Below are 26,275 nucleotides of genomic sequence, written 5' to 3' on the forward strand. Positions count from 1 at the left end.
CAGAACAAATGAAGGAACACAAATCAACAATAAGACTAAAGCCACTGTCACTAAATGACTTGTCTAAAGCAGAAGACGAACTTGTTTGCCTCAGTCAACTACAAGCTTACCCTGAGGAGGTTAAAGCCTTACGTAAAAATCAACAAACTGGACGCAGTCCTGCAAGAAGGAATATTGAGAGTTGGAGGAAGACTCAGCAAATCTGCTGTACCAGAAGAGCCAAAACACCCTGCAGTCATTCAGAAGAATTCACATATCGCTACTCTCATTATGCGACAAGATCATAAAGAAATTGGACATTGTGAGCGTAATTACAAGATGCTACACACTGTAACACCTGCATAAAGGGTCAAGTCATCAAGACAATGCCAGGTGTAAAGGGGGCAGTCAGAAGAGTTTGTGTGCAGACCTGTGAACAAACTGTGTCTGCACCAGGAAGCAACAAATGACTGAAATGATTCATTTTACCTTTTGCATGCTTAATTTTAATTGTGTTTGTGTTTTTACAGTTGAATATAAGTTTTAAGTTTCTTAAGTTTGATTTAAAGTTCAGTAAAGTAGTGAAGACTCTTATTAAGTAATGTTAAAGTAATTGATTTCTGCCCTAGCATAAACAATTAGGGGCCGGATGTGTAAGAGCCATTTTCCTAGTTCTATAAGATTCATAAATATTTTACTAGATGACAAAGTATAATCTATGGGAGGTCCCTATTGTGACACCTCGTGTAGTGGGAATTCGGATCAGCAGCCTACACTCTCGGTGTCGAGTATGTGGGACCGAGCGTGACCAGGATGATGGTGTAAGACAGGGAGACACGGACACAAAAAGGGTTGGGTTTTTGAAAAATAAAGTGAGGTTTTATTTACAGGTGCACTTCAAGAAAACAAAAATAATGTCCTGTGGAATTTATATATTAATACACAGTCCAATAGCGCAAAGGACACACAAAAAACAGTAATTAAATGGAACCCGAAAATAGTGACTGTATACAGAATTTATAGTGTTGACTGAAAGTCCCAAATGAAAAAGAATCCTGCATACAAACTAGTGAAGACCATATATACACGAACCAAAATGAAGCTGTCTTCCTCCAGTGTGCTCCAAGTCGGGGCGCTGCTCCTTCAAACAGTTTATAGTACAGGAGTCACCAAAACAAAGATATTCAAAAATACAGAAAAAAGTGAATATACAAAAATAAAGAGTGCACCAATAACCAGAACCCAATAAATACCTCCAGCAAAGTTACTCCAGAGATACGTATTTGTATATTTATTTACAATAAGCAAGGCACAAGCCGTAATGCTTGGTAAATTCAAAACTGCTGTCCTACCAAGTACAGTACGTTTCTCTAAGAAGATCTACTCAGAAAGAACCCACCTGTAGAGGCCAGGATTCCCTTTTGTATTCGGTGCCCTCGTGCCAACCAATTAAACTGTCCTACGTCATCAATCTGCAAGCACGCAATGACGAGAACGCATCTGCAAGAAGTGGTGTGTCCTGCCCTGCAAATATACTATAAACGTTCAAGCGGCCGCCGCACGCATAGCTGTGCCAGCTTTGAGACGCAATCTAAGCTTCTGCCTTAAGTGAAAGTAAGCACTTTCCATTTTGACGTCCTTCCCCTGAGCTACTGGCCAGACAACTACAAACATGGGATCCCTTTTCTAAATCGCGGTAAACTAATATTAAGGCGCTTCACACTTCCTTTTACTCCTTTAGTGTTATGGGGTCGCGGGAGGCACACACAGGAGTGGAGGACCGACGATGCCATCCCGGCCGGTTAATGGCAAGGCTGTCTACACGAGACCCACCGTGACACTCCCCAAAAGACGCAAATATGCTGAGTGAAGACGTCTGTCTGAATTCTATAAAAAGGCCAGTTTCCTTTCTTTATCCTTTTTTAACTTTTTTTTCTTAAACAAATACCTCTCACAACAGCATGCAGAGGACACTTCACAACTTTGATTTACTGTAATTACAGGCAATGCCAATAAGGCACATCACCACACCTATAACCCCTATAAGTAGAACTGTATTGCTGTATTTACAGTATATCTAACAGCTCTGACTAAACACTGTTGTCAGTTAGTGGCGCCTACGGGCCTAGTGAGCGTGTGAAGTAACTCGTAAGACAAATGCGCTGATTTAAGGCGTACAGAAGAAGAAGCTAAGAATCTTTAAGTACAGGAATAACTAAAGTTTCTCAAGAACAGCTAAGTTTAGAGATGACACATTTTTCCCTTTTTTTGCCTTTTATTCTACGTGTGTAACTATTTTTTATTTCTTTATTCTTGTGTGGATTATTTGCTTTTAATTTTCACTAAATATTTTTAAAATGAACTTTTGGACTGAGAGATTTCTTTCGGCACGTGTTTTAGCCGTACTTGATCTCGCCTTTTACTTCGGCGGCTACACTACTTAACTTTCCTTCTAGCAAAGAGAATCAAACTAAAATGTAAGGCTGAGTTTTGTTGCAGTTACAAAAGTCGACATCAGCCCTGAAAGAGTTAATAACAAACAGCTACTTGGGGATCAAAATCTGATTAGCATTTAATTATCAAATATAAAAGTAGATAAAACAACACAACTTGTCAGAGAAATTTAAAAAAGAAAAAGTATAACCCCCCCCCCCCCCCACCATGGGCACCCACCACCCGACAAACTGAGGTCACGCAGCTGTGTAAAGAAAATTAATTAAAAAATCAGTCATCTGGGTGGGATGGTGACACCAGAGAAGGGACAAACCAAAACTGGACAATTCTGAGGGCAGTGCCACGGGGTACCCGCCATCTGATCCTCAACCACTTCAAGGGGCTTCTTAAAATGTGGGGGTTACACTCCCCTTACTTCATAACAGAGTCTGAAATGCCCCCTGCACTCCCCAAGTCAAGCCCTGATTTGATGCCACCGGGCACACGGCTCATAGAATTGGAGCCCGTTTTGGTTTATCAAGTGGGCAGAGAAACAGAAAACGACACAAAACACAAGCGGAGGGCCACACAGCCAGCGGGATGAGCTCAGGCAGGGCGTCCCAATCAACCACAAGGAGATGTCACTGTCACCACTGAGACACCTCAGGGACAAGGCGATGACACGAGAGTGAGGCCACCGTGGCCAGTCACTGAAATACGAGGACATTTCCAACGTGCTGTCACATCAAACACAGACCCAGGAATTAAAGGACCACAAAGTGACAGAGCGTCACAGCACGAGTGCGGCCATCTCACGACTCAGGGGAGAACCCTGGTGGGCTTCACACTGCAGCCCCATTACTGTCTGGATGGGATTTAGCAGACCCCCCCAGCCAACTCACTTGGACTTCATGGCACTCAGTGGGGCTTTGAAACAACAGAACCTGGCCGAGCGTCTCAAAGCCCCCCAGGCTGACATTCAGCACAGCTGTCACGCTAGGAAGAGTTTTTAAAATTGAAATGTATTTATTTATTTTATTTGTTAAATTTGGGTCTGTTGCTCAATAACAAAGATTTCCAAGAGTTAGCGTTCATTTTATCAAATGTTTCGATTCTGGGTGAGGTGGTCACGTCCAGTAAGGAGCTTGTTAGGACGCCATGTTGATTAGCAGAGGCCTGCACTGTCAGCTGGTGACATTTCTGTCCCACGTATTGTTTACGAGCCCCTTTTGAACAGAACCTGACCCTCTTCAGTTTATTGAATACTCATTTCAGTCATTTAGGTAGAAGTCAGAATCGCTCCATTTAGTCCTCCCCGTATATTAATGTGCACGAGTGGAGTCGCCGTCAGCGGAGGGTCAATGACATGGCGCTGAAGTCACGTGACTTTCAAAGAAGTGACAGGCTGTGACTTTGAGTTCTCGTCACCGGTTAAGAGCAAAAAATGAATGAAATAAAAGTTAAAAACACACACACAAGAAATATTCCGATATTCATTCCAAACACTTCATCACACAGACTCACGTTACTCCATTTGCCGTTTTTTTCTCGTGTTCTCTTTTAATGTTTTAATGCCCGTCACAAGTCATAAAGGTGCTGCTATCCATCCATCCATTTTCCAACCCGCTGAATCTGAACACAGGGTCACGGGGGTCTGCTGGAGCCAATCCCAGTCAGCACAGGGCGCAAGGCAGGAAACACACCCTGGGCAGGGCGCCAACCCACCGTAGGACACACACAAACACACCAGGCACACACACTGGGGCCAGTTTAGAATCGCCAGTCCACCTCACCTGCATGTCTTTGGACTGTGGGAGGAAACCCACGCAGACACGGGGAGAACATGCAGACTCCACACAGCGAGGACCCGGGAAGGTGCTGTTAAGTTGTCTCAATTTACTCGCTTAGTACGGTGAGCTCATGTAATTAAAAAAATAACAAACTAAAGTTCTGCCTTTCATTACGGGTCAGCACTGCTGTTCATTAGTATTATCAGAACGTTACTAATATTATTAATACGCACAAATCAATAACACACCCAAATACAACGCAATGCAGTCGCCGAATCTGCTCGTTTGAAACTAAAACACAGAACATTATTTGTGAAAGAAAGTGCCAAGCTGCAATTTTTGCACTTCATATTGTACTAATATTTAACATTTATTCTCTAATATTTACAGTTATATAAATACATGTATTTTATAATATAAGACTCCCTCCAAGGTACATTTTGTGTTCATATTTAGCTACACATTGGGGTCTTGGCATTCTGGCACAGCCAAAGCAGCCGCGTTCTTACACAACTGCTGGACACTTCAGCTTTTCAATAATAAAACTAGTTGTGGTAGAAGCAAACCTCTTTATTTCTTATTAATAAGTCTGAAGATGAACTATGAAATGATACTGGAACAAACGTAACTGACAACCTAAAAAGGTTACAGCTCAGTAACTCAGTGAGGTGCATTTTAAAAACATTAGTTAAAATATTACACTTTATTGACACACCCAACCTACTATATCCTAACACAGGGTCACGGGGGTCTGCTGGAGCCAATCCCAGTCAGCACAGGGCGCAAGGCAGGAAAGACACCCCGGGCAGGGCACCAGCCCACCGCAGGGCACACACACGGGACAATCGAGGGTCGCCAATCCAGCTCACCTGCATGTCTTTGGACTGTGAGAGGAAACCCACACAGACACGGGGAGGGACATGCAGACTCCACACAGAGAGGACCTTGGAAGCGAACCACTGCGCCACCGTGCCACCCCTACTGACATGTTCATTTAACAGAGAATGAAAAAGTTCCATTCATTTTATATAAAAAATATCATGTTGTTTCAGGATGTATTAATTTAGTGCATTAAGCATAAGGAAATTCTTTTTGATAAAAACAAGTTTACTATGTACATATTTATTTTATTTTAATCTGACATTTTTTTCAGTGCATTTCAAAAGCACACTGGGACTTCATGGCACTCAGTGGGGCTTTGGCTCCTTTGAACCCCACCGAGTGTCTCAAAGCCCCCCAGGCTGACCATCTGCACAGCTGTCAAGCTAGGAAGACTTTTAAAAACTTAAATGGATTTTATTTTTCAGTTTTTACAAAATTTGTGTCTTTTGCTCAATAACAAATATTTACAAGAGTTAGCGTTCATTTTATTAAATGTTTCTATTCTGACAGTGAATCACATCAAGTAAGGCGCCTGGTGACAGCAGGACGACATGTTGATTAGCACAGAACTTCACAAGCGGTGACGACCCATAAAGTCCTGCTGTGAAGATCATTAAGATCAGGAGGAGTTTATTAAACACTTCATTCACAATCGTTCATTAAATACAACTGTTTATTTGATTTAGTAAGCTATACTGACAGACATTCTTTCTGTTAAAAGTGCTCCGTTATTTATTCTCACATTGCATGTCGTTATTATTTATTAACTGTCACAATTCACGGCACGTTTATTTATTTGTGGATTTCTTCTTTCTTTCTTTCTTTCTCTTTCTTTTCTTCACGACGCTCCTCCACCAATGAAGCAGAAAGACAACAAGATGCCGGCTGTCAAATGGCGGCTCTCGTTAGTTAAAACACAAATTCATTTCTAGATTATTTTAAAATATTACTGTGTGTCTTCATTATCAAAACATCTGAAATGATAACACAAAGTCTTTGTGATTCAATTCTACTGAAAGCCTTCAGATGGACGGCGCGCTCTGAACGCAAAGTGGAAAACGGCCGCCGTCACGGACTCGTCACCTGCGCCGGCTTCAAGTCGCCGCCGCCCCTCTTCCAAATCGTTCTCAGAGTACCTTAGCGTAACGGACGGCACCACCGGCATTCGGAGTTTCGCGGCCTGTCCGGTTAACCCCCCCCCCCCCCCCACACACACACACCCGCTCGTCGAAACAACGCTGCCGCTTTGCCACAAAGTGACACTGCAGCACCTTCGGAGCGCTTTGAGTAGTGAGAAAGGCGCTATATAAATGTAAAGAATTATTATTATTTATTATTGTTAATATCTGCTCGGTATCTGCTTAAACGAACTGATTTAAATCAATGTGGGGGTCCAAGGTGGGTGTCAGCCGCAGTCGCCTGACGAATCTCCGCACTTGTCACTTGACGCCACAAACCGCTCCGCCAACAACCGCTGAGTGACGCCGCTCATTTTTTTGAGTGGCGTTAATATAATTACTGCGTGTTAAAGACTGAACTTTACTATTAATTTATCCTGAAAAGCAGAAGGTGTTACGTTTAGTTACAATGTTGACCTATTAAAAAAATATACGGAGATGAAAAACAAACGGATTGAGCAAACGCAAAAAAGTGAAAAAATGGATTTTTACATTAAGTTTCCTCAGTGCGGCTATTGTGGTTGTAAACCAAGTTAACCCTCCGCTAATATCAGTAGGGTCTTAATCTGGTTGTCCTGGGCGTCTAATGAAGGCGTGCACTGTACGAGATGAAGACCTTCTTCACTTGTTACTGTATTCGATCAAATGATTCGTTAATAATACAGTCAGCGGGTGCCTGGCATTGCTATGCTATTCCCTGCAGAAGATACATTTTTTTACTAGAAGTTAAATTTATTGTAAAGACGCACTTAAAAAAAGAAAAAAAAGTAAACGCCATTTCAGCGCCACTAAGGCCTCCCTTACATCCAAATATCCGAGTCCTTTATTTCGACAACACACTTTTTATTACTTAAATTCCTCACATTTGTGGATGAGCGCGTTTACCTCCACTGGTGTGAGTTTATCACAGCCTGACACTCCGTGAAGAGCGCTATATACACTCAAATACAAACCGAACACGACGCCATGGCCGGCGGCGTCTCTTTCAGGACCATTTCTTAATTTCTTTTGTTACAGTTTTTATTTTTGCCGTTCATTCGTACGCACGAGAATAACATGTCGCGAAGCGGGGAGAGTCAACGGCAGCCGTTAAACTTTGCGGCGCCCGAGGTGTGTGTGACGACTCGCCGTTTGTCGGTGACGCTGACTGCCATCCGCGAGTTCGTGAAAAGAAAGCGTCTAAGCAGAATAACTGAGTTGAATGTGCTGTCATTGCAAACGGCCGCGAACAGGTGACACCAAACGAGCAGCCTCGGGCAGCAGCACAATACACCGCTTAGAATAACCAGGAGAAATAAAAGTACAGCGCGGCTCGTGTTCGACCACGATTGTCATCATAATGAATGCAGTAACGGAGATAAGCCGCTACTCACCTCAGCAGCACGAAGGATGTTGTGAACTCGACGCACTCCACTCCTTAAGAGTCTGGAGAGGGGGTTTCGTGTGGGGGGGGGAGGGGGCGGGGCGAAGTGGGCGACACCCACAACACAGCGACGCGCATTGAACTCGCTGCCCGACATTCCAGTTATCGTGACGGGATTATCTTCGATTCACTTTACTGCTCCGGTTCCTTTAAACTGCCCAGATTGTGTAAATCAATTCATTTTATTTATTCGATTCATCGTTAGGGTCCTGAGGCGGAGAGGCGGCCCAACTCCTGTCAGCTCACATATCAAATCAAACAATTCATTCATAGTCGTAGCTACTGCTGTTAAGTTAAACGTGCTGACACTTCACGGCGTGTGACTTTATTCTGTTTTGAAATCACACCATGGATGACTATAATAAACCGGACGATAATAAGAGGAGGAGAATTGAGCGTCTCGTGCTCGGATATTCGAGCGAATGGCCGTGAGCCCTAAAGAGTGTGCGTTAAAGTAAAAAGCAGAACAAGCCGCATAAACAGGGCCGGCTCAGGGGTACATGACGCCCCTGATAAGCAGACCCCCTCGGAGAACAGAGCGCGATCTTGTTGTTGTCGGGACTTGGGGGGTCGGTGATCGTCTTTGAGATAAGAGTTAGTTCATAAAAGCAGGTTACGCGCGAGATCTAAAGGTGTGTGGGGGGGTGAAACTCGATGATTTAGGAAACACCCAGCAGTGACCTGCGACAATCATTCAGGTGCCACTCGAAAGGATCAGAAGTGACGAGAATAAGAAACGCGAATCGGACGAGCGGCACCCGAACCTGACGGCGGAGCGAAAGGCACTGGCGACACCACGCATGCGCTACTGCTGCGCTCACTCGTGCGGCGCTCCGCTGAGTCGAATCGTTCAAAAAGAGCAAAGCAGCCGCGAATGAACCGGCATTAGAAACGTAGCGGACATGCAGGTGGACGGAGTGTGGCGTGTGATGGCCGCTCGAAGGCTTCGGTGGTCTCGGAGGTGCCCCGTAGGGTGACGACAGGGACGTCGCTGGGCAGCAGTGCGCTTTGCCTTGACGAGGTCTTCAGATTGCAGCGACTTCGATCTAAACGTCTGCCATTTCAAGTGTAATGAGAGCGGTCTTCAGGGTTTATTGTTTCACTTCACGCCGCTCTGCTCTCAAACCGCAACTGTAAAAACTCTGCCAGCCTGTCACGGGAATTAACGGTAATGTCTGACAAGCAAATCCTTCATTAAAAACGGACCACAGCAGGCTAAGCCATCACAAGACTGCGACCTTTTCATTCCGTGTCACTTCTATGTGTGCTAATCTGACAGTTAAAAGTGACATCCTGGCCACAGGGGCACAGAGGGACAAACACCTGAAAGTTTGAATTGGCACAGAGAACGACAGACACAAAGGAAGTCGGGTGGAGGACAGGAGGACTTCATGGACCCTCACAGCTCAACGTGATGTAAATTTGTCAGTAAATATGTGACTACGCCTTAAAAAAGTCAATCCTGAAAATATGTGAGACATGAAGTGTGTTGTCAGAGTCCAAACCTGTAGTGCAGGAAACAGCTAAAGAGTTAAAAACACACAAAGGGCCATTTAAACAGCTGTCAGTTATCAGTGAATTGTTTGAATAAGCAGGACTATTGTTCTAAATCATTGCTGAGAGAGGCTCCAGCAGACCCCCGAGACCCTCTGACTGCTGCATTGCTGTAAAGTCACTGATGGCACACTGGGAAAAATGACAAGAAAAATACATCAAGTTACCGTATGTGTGTAACAGTAAGAAAGTGAATACAATTAATGGTATAAAAATGTATTTAAATAGAAAGATGTACGTATATTTACATTAAAGCAGTGCTTTAGTGGCCATCGTCAAGAATATTTTATAGTTAACTGTTGTATTGCTCTAACCTCACATTAATTTTGTATTAAAACACTGAATGTTTGTAAAAATACTGTATGTGTGTACTATTAAAGTTTTAATGCTCAGCTTTACTCAGAAATTTATGAAGTACCTCATTTAGTTTTGTTGTAGGGTTATTTATTTTTATGCAAACTCCTAAATTTTAAAACTTTATCATATTTAACAGATTCTTAATAGAACAATAATGTTAAATATTGTTAAGTTCTTTAAACTTTTTTTTCTCTTTATTTTGCCTTATATAATTTCTTGTATTAGGAATTTGTTAGTTTTCGCATACCCCTTGGCGTCAGCCATCGTACAGTCAGCGCCCCTGGAGCAATGACAGGCTAAGTAGGATTTCTTTTGGCAGTGACGGGGATTCGAACCGCCAACCTTCTGGACGCCAGTGCAGAGCCAGCACTCCACCCCAACGAGTTACTTGGCAGCAGTGGGATACGAACCCACACCTCCGAAGAGACTGGCGACTAAATCTAACAACTTAATCGGTACTAAATCAGCTGAAGTAGCTCAGTAGTAATCGATCACGCACGTTTAGTTTTTAATTACACTTTCATTGTCTCTCAGCTTCACACCTTTTTGCTTTTTATGAAGTGTGCTATTTAAGAAGTGGTCTTTTTTTGTAAACAAGATTACAATTGTCGAAATGAAAAATTGTCACCAGAAGTGTTTTTACCTGAAATGAAAGCTATTAGGAGTCTCGGGATTGGCAAACAGAGTTTATAGTTTTGCTGCAATAAAATAACAATAAAACTAACACGGAGACAACTGAATACGGCGAAACTGAGCTGAGCCCCGAACAGTGCAGGACTCCACACTCGCATATCATTTCTGATCACTCTGACCTCGGTCAGTTCGCTCGTTCTGCACCTGTGTCGCTGTCCATTGTTCCTCTCGAGTGTCTGTGTTTGCTTATTTTTGATTGGTCCACAGCTGAGCAGGTGGCTTCCTTTTACCATCTTTGGGCTTTTCTTGTGTCATTTCCTGTCCTAAGCCTTTCAAACTGAGTTATAATGGCGGCCTGAAGCTAAGCTTTAATTTAAAAAGAAATATGGCATGTGCCTTTATTTAATCATTCTGCTTGATTTCCATTTCTTTTCTGTACTTAGGTTAAATGCTAGTATTACTAATTTTCTAAACTTATTTATGCTAGAATATATTTTGTTATTTTCCATACACTACATCATATCTGAGCTTGGCAGCAATGCCTTTTTTTGCCATCTTTGCTGCTTCACTATTCCAGCTGGCTTCTCCCGCGCCTACTAAAGCCATCGTCCCTGCGTTTTCTTACTGGTACTGCTCCTTGTTTTCTGGCCTCCATGACAGGCCTTCTTATCTTGTCCTCGGTTACTTTCTGTGCCTCATTCTTCTCCTGTTCTCTTCTTGCTTTTTTAATACTGTTAACTTTCCTTCAAGCTTAAAAAATAATAATGCAATATGACTGATTTTTTAGTTAACCATTTGCTTGACGTTCTAATTTATGCTTAATCCAATGTTTCAGAAGCTTTTAATTACTTTTATGGCTATTTATGCCTAATGTATAACATTTTTTCCTTCTATACATTTAAAAATGATATCCGTGTATTTAATATACGCGATTCACTTATATTGTTCAAGCAATAGCAACACACTTTCAGCCTTGTCACACTTTCATATCTCTCTGTATATTTGTTTAATGGTAAATACATAAATACGTAAGTCAGCTAGCAACTCAGAAACAGCAGACGTCGAGAGCTCAGCCGTGGGAATGTCAGCAGATTCTGTTTGTCGTTTCTCGTCCTCCACACTCGTCAGCAGCTGTTTTCTTATTTCATCGACCCCAAACCCCGAGTGGCCACCTAATGTGACTAACGTCCTCGTCGTCTCCTCGTCACGCAGGCCTCCCGCTCTCATGGTGTGTTTCAGATAGCGAGTACTTTACATGACTTGACTTTCTGAGTTTGGTTTGCAGACACCTCTGGAGGAGGGCAACTGAAATGATTTACAGGCAGGTCGCCTTTGTCTTCCGCTTTGTTTTCTTGAAGTGTTAAGATGGACTTTATTTATTTCACCAGCTGCTCTTGAAATGATATAAAAGATCTATTCATTTTAAATAAGATAGAAAAGCGGGACATTTAATATTTGTCATTAGATATGTTTGGTTAACAAAATCATAATAACGTTTTATAAACATTTAAGCGAAAGTACAAGGGTTACCTGCGGTGGGTTGCCACCCTGCCCGGATTGATTCCTGCCTTGTGCCCTGTGTTGGCTGGGATTGGCTCCAGCAGACCCCCATGACCCCGTGTTCAGATTCAGCGGGTTGGATAATGGATGGATGGATGGATAAAAGGGTTAAACGACGTTTACTGCCCTTGAGTTTTAGAGTTTCTCAGAGCTGAAACCAACAGAGATGCCTTAAAAACAACACGGGCGTAAGCGGCTTTCAAACGAGAAATCCAGTAACAGTACCAGCGGGTCAAACCCATTTTGGTTCAATTCAGCCTTAACAGGAGCCTTTCGTAATACGGTGCGTTGTGAGCACTAAAGTCGCGTGTCGTGCTTACTGCTCACGTTTCCGTTACTCTGCACTGACTTTCCTTTTTTGCTTTGTTTATTTGTCAATTTTGTAAAGCACTTTTCCGTACCTTCCAGTGATATTTCCGTTATGATATTAATTGTATTATTTCTATTAATTGTAGTTAATTACAGATTTCAATGCAAGTGAACAAAATACACTCACAGTTCATAATGTCGATAAACACGGCTTGACAATCGATGATCAAACAGATGAAGTGGCCTAATGAGCGTAGTCGGCAGGATCAAATCTCTCAACCCAAGAAAGCAGTCTGAGCCACGCGGTGCTGTCAGGCGTTAAAGGAGCAGACATCTTGAGAGACGGGCTCACGTTACAACGACGTCCACTGCACAGATAGTCACACACTGAAAACATTTGCTCAACGAGCGCCCGTGATGTGGGTACACAGAGGAGGTCCTTGGCCACTGGCGCCCGCAGACTGTATGGTGACGATTTCCGCTGCCAGTACTGAAGGGCAGTGACGTGAGGTGAGGTTCATGGCAAAGTTACAAATATATGAACTCTAAAGAGTTGCTTATTCATTAATAAATCAGCAGCCCGCATGCTCATTGCCTACTGCTTATGTTTCATATGTCATCTCATGTGGGTGGCACAGTGGGTGGCGCTGCTGCTGCTGCTGCCTCATAGTAAGGAGACCAGTCTGGTTTTGCTTCCCGGGTCCTCCCCGTGTCTGCGTGGGTTTCCTCCCACAGTCCAAAGACATGCAGGTGAGGTGGATTGTCCCGTGTGTGTGTGTGTGTGTGCCCTGCGGTGGGCTGGCACCCTGCCCGGGGTTTGTTTCCTGCCTTGTGCCCTGTGTTGTATGTGATTGGCTCCAGCAGACCTCCGTGACCCTGTAGTTAGGATATAGTGAGTTGGATAAGGGATGTCTGCATGGATGGATCTCATTCTTTACACACACACACAGGTAAGGCGCATACTTGGCTAAGAAAGGACAGAGAGAGACAGCGGAGAGAACACATTTGCTCCTCACCCTCCATGCTTTCTAAGTTTTCCATTGCAATTCCACAATTCACAAGACGGACAAGTCACGTCATACTTACAACCTTTGGAAGCAAGTCCTGTGATACACATGCAGAGCAGGTTAGAGATAACGGAAGTAGGAAAATGCTGTAATATTGACAACATGCCGCCGGCGACGCTGTGCCTGCCATCAGGAAGATTTAAAAGGATTTGGTCAGGAAAAGGACTTCTGCAAATGAGCAGATGACATTAAGAACTTGGGAGAGTGTGGCGTGTGCTTGTGAAAGGGCTATGGTGGTAATCTGGGCTCTCACAGCAGTGGACGATTGAGTGAAAAGTTCAGCAGCACTGCCTCGTAAAAAGAAACGTCTTTGTGAGAGACGACGGCTGTGCTGCAGGTCTGTGGTGTTCAGCGCCGTCACACAATGCAGCAGTTAACACGACGAGAACTTCTGAGATTTTACAAGTTCAACTCTTTGTGTAATGTGCTCTGTTTCTGTCACGTTTCACAACCTGATCCACCTGAAGACGTGGTTTCCAGTGATGTGTCTGTCCCTGAAGTTCTTTGTACTTGTTCAAAATGGCTTTCTATTACTCCGGTAAAGAGACGCATGCTGGGTCAGATGCCAATTGCAAGCCTTGTGAGTTTAAAAGAAAAACAATAAACTTGGTGGGCAGGCAGGTGACAGAATATTAAACGCCTGTCCTTGTGTTTGGCAGCTTGTATTGAAATGTTAGTGGGCACACCTCAGATATCTACGGCACAGCTGATGTACTTGGAAGTGACTATAATGGAATATCTTGAAACGAGAAAAGGGCGATGTCCTGAAAAGCCATTAGAACATTCTAGATGAGAACAGGCCATTCAGCCCAATAAAGCTCACCAGTCCTCTCCACTTCATTCTTCTAAATAACATCAAGTTGAGTTTTGAAAGTCCCTCAAGTCTGACTGTCTACCACACTACTTGGTCGCTTATTCCAAGTGTCTATTGTTCTCTATGTGAAGAAAAACTTCTTAATGTTTGTGTGAAATTTACACTTCACAAGATTCTAACTGTGTCCCCGTGTTCTTGATGAACTCATCTTAAAGTCGCTGCCTTGATCTACTGGACTCATTCCCTTCATCATTTGAAACACTTCAGTCAGGTCTCCTCTTCATCGTCTTTATCTTAAACTGTAAAGGCTCAGCTCTTTTAATCTTTCCTCATAACTCATCCCCTGTAGCCCTGAATCAGCCCAGTTGCTCTTCTCTGGACCTTCTCTTGTGCTGCTCTGTCCTTTTTGTAGCCAGGAGGCCCAAACTGCACACAGGACTCCATCCAGATGAGGCCTCACCAGTGTGTTACGAAGGTTGAGCAGACCCTCCTGTGACTTGTACTTCACACATCAAGGCGCTACATAATCTGACATTCTGTTAGCCTTCTTAACACTAGAATTACCAGAGCCTACGAAAAAACTCGTAGATCCGGCCCACCTTAAATCGCTTCTTAAATCCGTTCACACCTCTCCGCCAGCATCCTTTGTCCTCTAAATGTGCTGATAAAAGACAAGCTGCCAGCAGCCGGCTATTCCATCCCCCCACCGACTTAGAACGTGAGCGAACTTTTCCCAGCTCACGCCTTGATTGATTATGTGGGAGTGAAGTGGAGTTTTACAGTGGAAATGATAGATCGTTATTTGGAAGACACGCATGAAATGCGTGTTCCGTTTCTACAGTAATCTGTGTAAACACATTGTTAAAACAGAAACTTTTTCATATTTTAGTAATAAATGTTACAAAATGTAGTAGGCATAAACTATAGAATGTGTAAAGCCCGAGTTCCAAAGATCAAATAAACACTTTCACAAAAGCTTCAAGAATGATTCAACAGTTTCAGTGGCGTAGCGCGTTAAGATTTGCCTCTTAGCGCAGAGCAGCTTTTCCTTGCCTCACAGACCTGAGTTCGATTCCCCGCTGGGGATGAAGTGTTGCTTTTTTTTTCTTTTCTTTTACACCTCAAACGGACATAAAATTTATACATTGGTATGCACTGTCAGTTACTGAGATCGTTATATTTTCATGTGGGATGCTCCTTTTCAAATATTTTTTTAACAATTGAGACTGCAATTAACAGGAACAACTGTCCTTATAACTTATTTTTAAGATCCATAACAGACAGACAGACAGAGCACTGCGTAATAGAGAGACAGACAGGCAGAGAAGTCACTAGATATAGAAATAAACAGGGAAGCCACGTGTACTGAAAGAAAAAAAGAACAACATGTGCGTTGTCCCTGACTCTCTAAGTAAGATCGGGGGGGGGGGGGGGGGGGGGGGGGGGAGGGGTGATGTTAGAGCGCCTGAGCTTATTCAGTGCAGCAGGGACAAGTTTCTGTTTTAACAATGTGTTTACACAGATTACTTTAGAATAATGACGTCTTATTTCCACTGTAAAACTCCACTTCACTCCCACATAATCAATCAAGGCGTGAGCTGGGAAAACTTCGCTCACGTTCTAAGTCGGTGGGGGGATGGAATAGCCGGCTGCTGGCAGCTTGTCTTTTATCAGCACATTTAGAGGACAAAGGATGCTGGCGGAGAGGTGTGAACGGATTTAAGAAGCGATTTAAGGTGGGCCAGATATACGAGTTTTTTCGTAGGCTCTGGTAATTCTAGTGTTAATGGCTTCTGAACACTGTCTGGAAGTCGATAGCTTAGAGTCCACTATGACTTCTAAATCCTTCTCATAACATGAACTCTCGATTTTACGACCACCCATTGTGTATTCATCCATCCATCCATTATCACACCTGCTGAATCTGAACACACGGTCACAGGGGTCTGCTGGAGCCAACCCACCGCAGGACACACACATTGTGTATTCACACCTCACATTTTTACTTCTTATGTGTCATACAATATTTCCCATTGGGATTAATAAAGTATCTATCTATCTATCTATCTATCTATCTATCTATCTATCTATCTATCTATCTATCTATCTATCTATCTATCTATCTATCTATCTATTATATAGCACCTTTCATATCTATCTATCTATCTATCTATCTATCTATCTATCTATCTATCTATCTATCTATCTATCTATCTATCTATCTATCTATCTATCTATCTATCTATCTATCCACTTTACATTTACTGACATTAAATTTCATCATCCACAAATCTGCCCAAGCCTGTCGGCTGTCCAAGTCTTTCTGTGATGATATAACGGATTCCAATATTATCTGCTTATCCACCCGTCTTGGTATCATCGGCTGACTTAATCATCTTGTTACTTATATTCCTATCTAAATCATTTATAGATATTAACTCTTTTAAGGCTAATTTTTTTTTTGTTTCTTTTCTCCCAGGGCTGAATATTTTTGCAAAAACTAACTGTTTAAAAAAAAAGAACACAAAGCAATGGTTTAACATATCAAATCAACAAAAAATATTTCCTTTTGACAAATGTTACTGTCTTGCATGTTGTATGTGCCTGCACACTCTGTGATAATTTCTTACACATGTCACACAGCTGTAGTGGGTTGGCACCCTGCCCGGGTTTGTTTCCTGCCTTGTGCCCTGTGTTGGCTGGGATTGGCTCCAGCAGACCCCGTGACCCTGTAGTTAGGATCTAGCGGGTTGGATAATGGACGGAGTGATGTTACACAGCAAAGTCCTGCGCAGTCTGATCTCGCTCAAAGCAGCCACCTTCAGTCATTGTCACACTGCACTCCTGACAATACGTGTTGCACTGGTGGCTCCTTTTCAATTGTCTGTTGCTGCACTTTCTCACAGATATTGTTAGTGTGTACTGTAGAAAGACAAGTCACCCGTTTGCCATCGTGCCATGCCACTGCCACCAAGTTTTCTGCCCACATTAAAATTGTATTGTCACCTCTTTTTTGTCACCCTAAATCAAAATAAAACAGCGGTGCTTATAGTGAGTCCATCAGCTAAAGCCCACATTGGACTTGGACTTCTCAGCTCTTTCTCTGTCTTTTCCAAACCTCCAGTCCACAATCTTGGTGTTACCTTTGACAGTAACCTCAGTTTTGAGAAACAAGTAAATTCTGTAGTCAAGAGTCGCTTTTTCCAACTTTGTCTATTAGGTAAGATAAAGCCTTTTTATCTTCTGGGGATCTTGAGAAAGCTACTCATGCATTTATCTTTTCTCACCTCGATTACTGCAACTCACTGTATTCTGGGATTAGAAAATCCTTGATACGCAGGATACAGTTGGTCCAAAATGCTGCCGCTCGCTTTCTGGTTGGGGCAAGAAAGTCTGACTCTGTTTCTCCTATTTTAGCTTCTTTACACTGGCAGTTTTCAAATTGATTTTAAAATCTTGTTGCTGGTGTTTAAATCTTTACACGGCTTGCTCCTGCCTGTTCATCTGAACTGTGTGTTTTACATCAGCCATCTAGAGTGCTTAGATCTTCTGGTCAGCTGTCTCTGGTTGTCCCTCGTCCCAAGTGTACAACTAAGGGGGACAGACAGGGCTCTGGCAGCCTCGCCTGTGGAACTCTTTACCTCATCACATAAAGGAGTCATCTACAACTGAACTGTTTAAAACGAGAATAAAGACTCATTTCTACTCACTTGCATTCTGTGACCGTCAGTAATACTGATGGCTTCCTCTTTGTGATTATACTGTATAACATGACTTCTATTTATTATGTATTTTTATTTTATGTTCATATATTTTATTTCTATTTATGTTTTATGTTAATTATTTAGTTTTTCTTTTATTCTATTATTGTAAAGCACTTTGGCCACAGCATTACTATGTTGTTTTAAATGTGCTATATAAATACATTGACATTGACATTTTCCTCTTCAGCCTGTGAAGGTCTGTGTCTCCTGTTCACCCTCACTGTGCCACAAGCCCCAACTCCTCTGCTCTGTAGCTCCATGAACAATTCTGCTGATGTATAGAAATTGTCCAAATGGACACAACATGACCCAGATGTTCATAGCCCTGAAGCACAACGCTGACTTGTCCAGGGACAGTTCTCTCTTTTTTCCTGTATATGTAATTATTTTCAGACAGAAACCAGTGTTTGCTCCTGCCAGTACAAAATCCTTTATGCCATACTCTGTGGGCTTGTCTGGCATATATTGGTAGAAAAAAAGGTGTCCCTTGTATTTTATCATAAATTCATCCACAGACAAATCACAGCCAGGCTGATCAAATTGTTTCTCTGTTGGTTCCACAATGTCAAGCAGGGGCTGAACTTTATACATGACGTTATAGCCTGGCTCACCCCACGGGATTTGCTTCTGTTTATTAAAGAAGGGAATAAAACTTTGCAGCAGCATCACGCACCTATCATCACGCTGTATAACCTGCCCAAAGCCACCAGGGGACAAAGCACGTCTGGACCAATGCTCCCTGAAGTTATATCACCAGTTCTGTCCCATCTCTATTTGTAATGCCACAGCGCGCTTCATCTTGTCTTTTGTTGTGGGTTTCAACTTTGAAAAACGAGAATGCGATGCAAACGCAGCCCGCCATTCAAAAAATGTCTCTGCCTACCTGTTTGTCTCGTCTGACAGTAGCTGAAAAGCAGCATCAGGAGAGAGCAGCCTGAAGTAGTCCAGCGGCTGGTGATCTGTCGTGTCCAACAGCAAGCCATGCCGTCTTGTGAAGTCCGGTAGCCAGTTCGGCTCCCACGGATCAATGTCTGTGTACTCCTGCCACACGAGCCTTGTCATAGGTGCGTCACCTGCACGAATGCACTCAGCTGGCAGCCAATCAGCTGGCGCGGCATCGGCTGGTGTCCGATCAGCTGATGCCAGTTCCTTACTCTCTTACTTGATCTCCTGATCACTGTCAACAGAATCCGATTCTGAAAAATCAGAGTCTGACTCCGCGATAATGCGCAAAACATCATCTGCTGAGTGTTTTCTGTTCTGCACTCGCTTCGCTCCCTTGTGACATGTCGATGCCATCTTGCCTTTGTTTACATTTGCTTACATTTCGTAACTCACGCAAACACAAGGATTAGATGGCAAGTCAACGAGTCTAACATTCCTCCAAGCAGAGAGAGAATGCCTGTGACGTGACACTGAGTTTTGTCACCATTAACAGCTGATGGTCACAAAAGTCGACATGTGCCCTCAAAGAGTTAAAAAATAACAATGGCCCCCACACTGCCCCCTGCTGGTCACCACTCTGAACATCAGCCAATTCTGATGAGGCTTCTTAACAATGTCACTAATTCTGTACCCGTCTACAAACATCACCCTGATCTGCCACTTTTTAGTTTGATGCCCGCCCTTATGCTCCACTATTTAAGGTGTCACGCTGCTCTAATTCTCAGATCTGATCCACTTATGGACAATGAGATTTGAAAGTCAACATTCCTGTTTTAAGACGTTTTCAGAATTTCAAGAACATTCGTCAAAGCCTTGGTGAACATTGTCAGCTACTTCAAGCCTATCATTTTTCTGGGACTTCAAGTTGAAATCTGAATAATATTTTCAATCTCTTTTTGCTGTTCCGTTATTTCAGCGAGTAATAATTTCCGTTTGTTTGCGCTCATGTGATCTTTACTGTCCTTTTTTTTTTTGAGACTCTCAAACTTTCCTACCTCCATGATCTCTTGTGTATCGCACCGACGTTTTTCAATTCTTTACGACGTTCCTCTTTGTCGTATTTCCGGCCCCGGGCCTCAGCCTCACGGCACAAAGACTCATCTCGCAGGATGTGAAAATGTCTCTGTGAGAAAATCACGTCTCGTGTCCCTGCCAAGATGTGTTTTTATATTAGAGAGAGAGAAGATTCAGGGTCTGGGAGGAGACCACGCAGAGGACGTCAAGGAGATAAAGGAGGAAGAAGAACTGCCTGGTGGAGCTCACAAACCACTTCAAGCACCCAAATGGATTTCTAGCAATTCAGTCACAAGGGAGTCTCATTCACATTTATGGTCGATTCTGTTCTTGGCCATATCCTAACTACAGGGTCACGGGGGTCTGCTGGAGCCAATCCCAGCCAGCACAGGGCACAAGGCAGGGCGCCAGCCCATCTCGGTTTGGGTATTTCTTCAATATATCGCATTAACCTGCGCTAATATCACACATATGTGACCAGTGTTAGAGTTTGTCTCTTTGTTAATCTTTCTAAATACCTTTATTGGCCGTGCCAGTTGACTGTTTTCTCTCGTTTTTTTTAGGTGAATATTTTAACCCCAGTTCTGGTGGTTGTGCACCCCCCCTGTGTCACTGCAATGTCTCCATCAGGATCGCGTTATTCAAACATTAGCTGAGGTGGAGTAGACTCTGCTACCACTACTAACAGCTGGACTGATGACAAAACTGTGTTGTATTTGGAAAGGGGAGACCTGCCCCCCCCCCCAAAAAAAAGGCGACCAGAATTGTGACAAGTGAAGTAATGTCAGTGTGCAAGACACCTTCTACACATAGCAGCCAAGATGGTTAATAAATACCCGAGGTCATTCAAAGATGGACAGCAGGGGTCGCTGTCGCCCCTCAAACCCAACAGACAGATGTGCTGCACAGAGGTTCAAACACCAACAAGTTGGCTTATTCTTCTTCTTCCTTCTTTCCAGTGTTTCAAAGCACCTCCACCACACTAAACACAACAATCGTTCGTGTCAGGAGGAGGCGGACGACACTTGCTGGGTCTCCACCAGTCCTTGACCTGGAAGTGAAGCAGTTCTGCGTCAGATGGAGAATCCCAACTCTTCAATCGGCTGCAAGGGAAGTGCGACTCCCCAGGTCCTTTCACAGCTCCCCCTGGTGGCACCCAACAGGGCTGAGAAACTGGACTCCAAGTCCCAGGATGCCCTGCGGGTATCCAGGGCACTGCTACACTCCAGGGGAGCTGCCATCTAGCATTTTGGGGGAGGCAGTGTCCTGAAAAAGCTGCCTTCCCACATCCTTCCATTTCAGGGCCGTCCAGCAGAGATGGTGGATATGACTCCTTACTAAAAACAGCAGAAAATGTTAAACGGGACGACCATGCAAAAAGGAAGAAAGAAACATCCAGTGAGAGCGATACTGGTATGCAGCGCGCCAGCACACAAGACACTTATGGCTCATGTGGGCATTGGTGTCCTGATCAGATGGCACTGGGAGGAACAGCAGAAGAGAGAAAGTTTGTTGAGGGAATTCAAGATTCATCAGTTACAGTATCTCACCAAAGTGAGTCCACCCCTCACATTTTTATAAATATTTTATTACATCTTTTCATGGGACAACACTGAAGATATGACACTTTGATTCAATGTAAAGTTGTCCGTGTACAGTTTGGATCACAGTGTCAAAGTGCTGTCCCCCACACAGCCATTAATGTCTAAACAACAAAAGTGAGTACACCCCTCAGTGGCAAATGTCCAAATTGTGCCCAATTAGCCATTGTCCCTCCCCGGTGGGTGTCATGTGACTCGTTAGTGTCACCAGGTCTCAGGTGTGATACATTTGATGTTCTCGCTCTCACACTCTCTCATACTGGTCACTGAACATTCAACATGGCAACTCATGGCAAATATCTCTCTGAGGATCTGAAGACAAGAATTGTTGCTCTACATAAAGATGGCCGAGGCGATAAGAAGATTGGCAACACCCCGACACTGAGCTGCAGCACGGTGGCCAACACCATACAGCGGCAGGTTTAACAGGACAGGTGCCACTCAGAACAGGCCTCGCCATGGTCCACCACAGAAGTTGAGTGCACGTGCTCAGTGTCGTATCCAGAGGTGGTCTTTTGAAAATAGACGAGATGAGCCTGTCCGTGCTCAGACCATACGCTCACCTACCGCACCCTGCATCAAGCTGGTCTGCATGGCTGTCGTCCCAGAAGGAAGCCTCTTCTAAAAATGATGCACAAGAAAGCCTGCAAACAGTTTGCTGAAGACAAGCAGACTAAGGACATGGATTACTGGAACCATCTCCTGTGGTCTGATGAGACCAAGATGAACTGATTTGGTTCAGATGGTGTCAAGCGTGTGTGAGGAGTACAAAGACAAGTGTGTCTTGCCTACAGTCAAGCATGGTGGTGGGAGTGTCATGTTTGGGCTGCATGAGTGCACTGGGGAGCTACAGTTCACTGAGGGCACCATGAATGCCAACATGTACTGTGACCTACTGAAGCACAGCATGATCCCCTCCCTGGGCCACAGGGCACTATTCCAACACAACGACCCAAACACACCTCCAAGACCACCACTGCCTGGCTAAAGAAACTGAGGGTGAAGGTGCTGGACTGGCCAAGTTTGTCTCCAGACCTAAACCTTATTGAGCATCTGTGGGGAAGGTGGAGGAGCACCAGGTCTCTAACACCCAGCAGCTCCGTCATGGAGGAGTGGAAGAGGATTCCAGTGGCCACTTGTGAAGCTCGTGTGAACTCCACGCCCAAGAGAGTTAAGGCAGTGCTGGAAAAGAACGGCGGCAACACAAAAAAAATATTGACACATTGGGCCCAATTTGGACATTTGTCACTTAGGGGTGTACTCACTTGAGATACTGTAGATCCTAGAAAATGGAGGTAATGAATTATTCAAAGACAATGTGGCAGTGGAAACACTTAAAACAGAACGGCCTTTCCTTTTTGAGAAAAGTGGTATTATAGTTCACTTTAAGCAACTAACTGGAATAAGCGTAGAAGAGACGACGAGGGAATCCTTTCCAACTAAAGGGAGGAGAGTTCTGGCCTACATGAGAAGCCTTGGAAGTGACGGACACAGAAAAGACGTTGAAGTGAAGGCCTTGTTGAAGACTGTGGAGCAGCATGAGGGTCTGGGCATCGCCTCACTCCTGAAAATGAAAATCTGATGTTCTACCAAAGTCAGTGACACACGCCAAGCGAATGAGGTGTCCGTGTCTGCTGTCCCCGCATCACCGTGTAGCATCTTTAGTGGCGAGTATTTAAGATGCTGAACTTCTCCTTTACATGTTTTCCAACAAAAAAATATGAAATATTAAAACATTGTGTTCAACGTTCAGCATTGATTGTATGTGAATTTCCCATTGGGATTAATAAAGTATTCTATCTATCTATCTATCTATCTATCTATCTATCTATCTATCTATCTATCTATCTATCTATCTATCTATCTATCTATCTATCTATCTATCTATTTTTAGAGGCTTTTTCAATATTCAGTACCCATCTGATGTAGAATCAACATTAGAATTCGTACAAAGACAAGTTTTAGTAAAACTCTGTGGTCGTTTGTGCATTTCAGTTGTTTAATGGCACTTTTCACGAGATCTTTGTGTTTGCATGTGTGGTAAGAGGTGGTCTGCTGTCACTGTACATGTAGGGTCAGTTTTCAGACACTGGCTGTGCTGTTAAATACAAGCACCCTGTGGTGTCACTCATGCAGAAGCAGCGGGCAACAATGAACCACCACACCGGTTATCTCATTGGGTGTCTTCTGTATGTTTTCACTTTGGCTGTATTTGACATTACTGCTCGATTCCCAGCATTCAGAAAACATCACACATTTTTATGTCCACTTAAACTGTAACTTTATTTATTTATCTCAGGTGTTTTGCCAACATCAATCCAGAAAGAGGCACAAAAGTTCAGCGGAGTAAGTCAAAGAAACCGTGGGCTGTAAACCCAGGAGCGCTCGCCGTCATGTCTGCAGTTGTGGATGTTGAATGGCGGCTAACTGAAAACGGCAGGTTTACATAATATTTTATATGAGCAGTCTGTATGAAAAGAGGAGCCTCGACACACACACTAAAAGGTTTGGGGCAGACACCCGTAAAGTGTCCCTGGCTGCAAATTGAATGGGGTCCCAAATTGAACTGATGTGCTGAAGAAATGATGGCGGCTTTAAAGGCCAGAACCGGAAGTGACGTCAGGACGTTTCTTTAACAAGGTGACAGGCACAGTTAAAGGTTTGTTCCTGGTGGTTTTTTATTTTACATGTATGTGCTTAGTGTGTGGGTGTGTTTGTGTGTGCCCTGCGGTGGGTTGGCACCCTGCCCGGGATTGGTTCCCTGCCTTGTGCCCTGTGTTGGCTGGGATTGGCTCCAGCAGACCCCCGTGACCCTGTGTTCGGATTCAGCGGGTTGGAAAATGGATGGATGGATGGACTTTTGTTTTTGAGAAAAACTCACAATAAAAATGTAAGAGTAAAAAAAAAAAAGTCTTTGTGAGTTCCATCACAGTTGGCACATGGAGAAGAAAACACTCCTAGCTGGCAGCCAGAGTCAGGTTCCTGGTCACATTACCACTGTAAGGCGCTATACACATGATGTCATCAGCTCGTACAGCCCACTGCTGCATGTCACCATAGCTTTCTATTTCCTTCTAACTAAGGTGACATCAGAGTTAGAACCGGGTGTTCTGGAATGTTCCATTAAAATGTCTGCTTCAAGGGGACAAAGAGTGTGGCCGTGTCAGACTGGCATTCATTGATTTGCTAGCCCTCTTAATCCTGGATGGTATTGTGGGGGTCTGCTGGGGTCTATCCCAGCTAGCAGGGGGCACAAGGCAGGAACAAACCCTGGGCAGGATGCCAGTCCATTGCAGGGCCAACACACACACACACACACACACCAGGGCCTCTCCTTGTGTTCTGCTCTCGTTGAGGAGCTCCTTGTGTGACTTCACCCCGAGTGTCCCCTCCATGACACACATCAGCCACCACAGGAGGACACGGACGCGCAGTGCAGGTCTCCTGGTCACCTGATCTAAGGTCCACACGCACTGCTGCTCTTAACTGTAAATTCAAATCGTTTTCATTTCTCTGCCCCTGTGGCTGATTCAGGTGCCGTGCTGCACTTTTCACAACTCCTGCTCCTGATGATGACCTTCTTACTGCCTTCGTTTTATCAGATTTTATCGTCTTTAAGTAAAGTTCTTTGAATTGCCTGTTGGTATAAAATGTGCTTTTCAGATAAACTCATTTCCTTTAATAAGGAGCCGACGCTTCAAGATCCAACTATTTATTTGCTTTAAATGTGAAATCCAATGAACTTTTTACAGAATCTCATTCATTCCATTTGGGTGTGAAGGCGCTGGAACAAAAGCTACTTACGCTGGCGTCGTCTCTGCACGTCTCACTCAAACAAAACGGCCAGCGTGAGTCACGTAAGGTTCAGATTGAGACGTTCAGACGTCTTCACGTCGTTTATCCAAGTGAGCCCGACGGTGAACTTCAGCGGCTCTCAAGCGAAATCTCAAAGGCCTAAAGCTGTCAGCGTCAGGTGACGGAGGGTCACGAGGGGCTGACATGACGGGTCCAGCGTCAACTGTTGGAAGAGCAGCGCAGCGTCAACGATCTCTCGCCGTTCATCTGGTCCTCCTCACCTTAAGCACAAAGACAGACAAGAAAAAGTGAGCGCAAATCAGCGATGAGAGGCCTACAGGAGTCTGAGCTCAGAACATCGGCACAGCAGAGCAGCCCTGAGCTCCTGGTCTGTCTGGAGACGCACAACAGCACAGCGGGCCGATGATACTCGTCTTCATCACTCACCACACAACACATCTAATGAGGCTTCTGTTAAATGACCTTTGGTCTCGTGTGTCACTCTCACCTCTCCCAAACCACCGATTAACAGCTCAGAGACAAAATGTGTTCTGCCATGTTGGACAAGAGCGCCAGGCCAAGGGGGCAGGAGGAACAGAAGATCAGGTAACTGAGGACTGGCGGGGGTTAAAAGCGGAAGGACATTCGGATAAAACAAAGTCAAAATAAAAACACAAAAAATAAAAAGGTGCTGAATGTTTGAAAGTGCGCAGTCGATAAGAAGACAACAGGCACACACAACTGGGACATCGATGGCCACACGACGCTGTGATTTGTAAAAACTGACGCATCTCTGACTTTGTGACACAGCGAGACAGAAACTGCAGCCCTCAATAATGAAGAGGACAAAACTCACAAAATAGCAGAAACCACCAAGAGAATCAGAATAGAAACAGCAGAGAAGAAAACAACACTAAATGACAATAAAAATGGACCGAGGACTCAGAATCGGAACAAGTGAAAAAGAACAAAAATGAACACATCACATGACAAAATCAGAGGTGACAACAAAATACAATACAATACATTTTTGTGTAGCCCCAAATCACACCAAGGCCCTGCCTCTTGACGGCCCCCCAGCCTTAAGTCTCTAAGAAGACAAGAAAAAACTCCCAATAAACCCTCGTAGGGAAAAATGGAAGAAACCTTAATGGGAAAGGCAGTTCAGAGGGAGACC

General features: G+C 44.0%; 1 protein-coding gene across 4 annotated transcripts in view; it reads right to left on the minus strand.

Annotated features, from left to right (window-relative positions):
• Positions 1-24,999: 24,999 nt before the first annotated feature.
• The window catches only part of LOC114644085 (uncharacterized), a 113,319-nt gene continuing 112,043 nt past the window's right edge, over positions 25,000-26,275 (minus strand). For all 4 annotated transcript variants that reach the window (XM_051935543.1, XM_028792329.2, XM_028792330.2 and 1 more), the window contains one exon: positions 25,000-25,379. The gene's annotated coding sequence lies outside the window, so the exon portion shown is untranslated. The remainder of the gene's footprint in view (positions 25,380-26,275) is intronic.

This window comes from Erpetoichthys calabaricus, chromosome 1 (genome assembly GCF_900747795.2).
Source record: "Erpetoichthys calabaricus chromosome 1, fErpCal1.3, whole genome shotgun sequence".
Classification (NCBI taxonomy): Eukaryota; Metazoa; Chordata; class Cladistia; order Polypteriformes; family Polypteridae; genus Erpetoichthys; species Erpetoichthys calabaricus.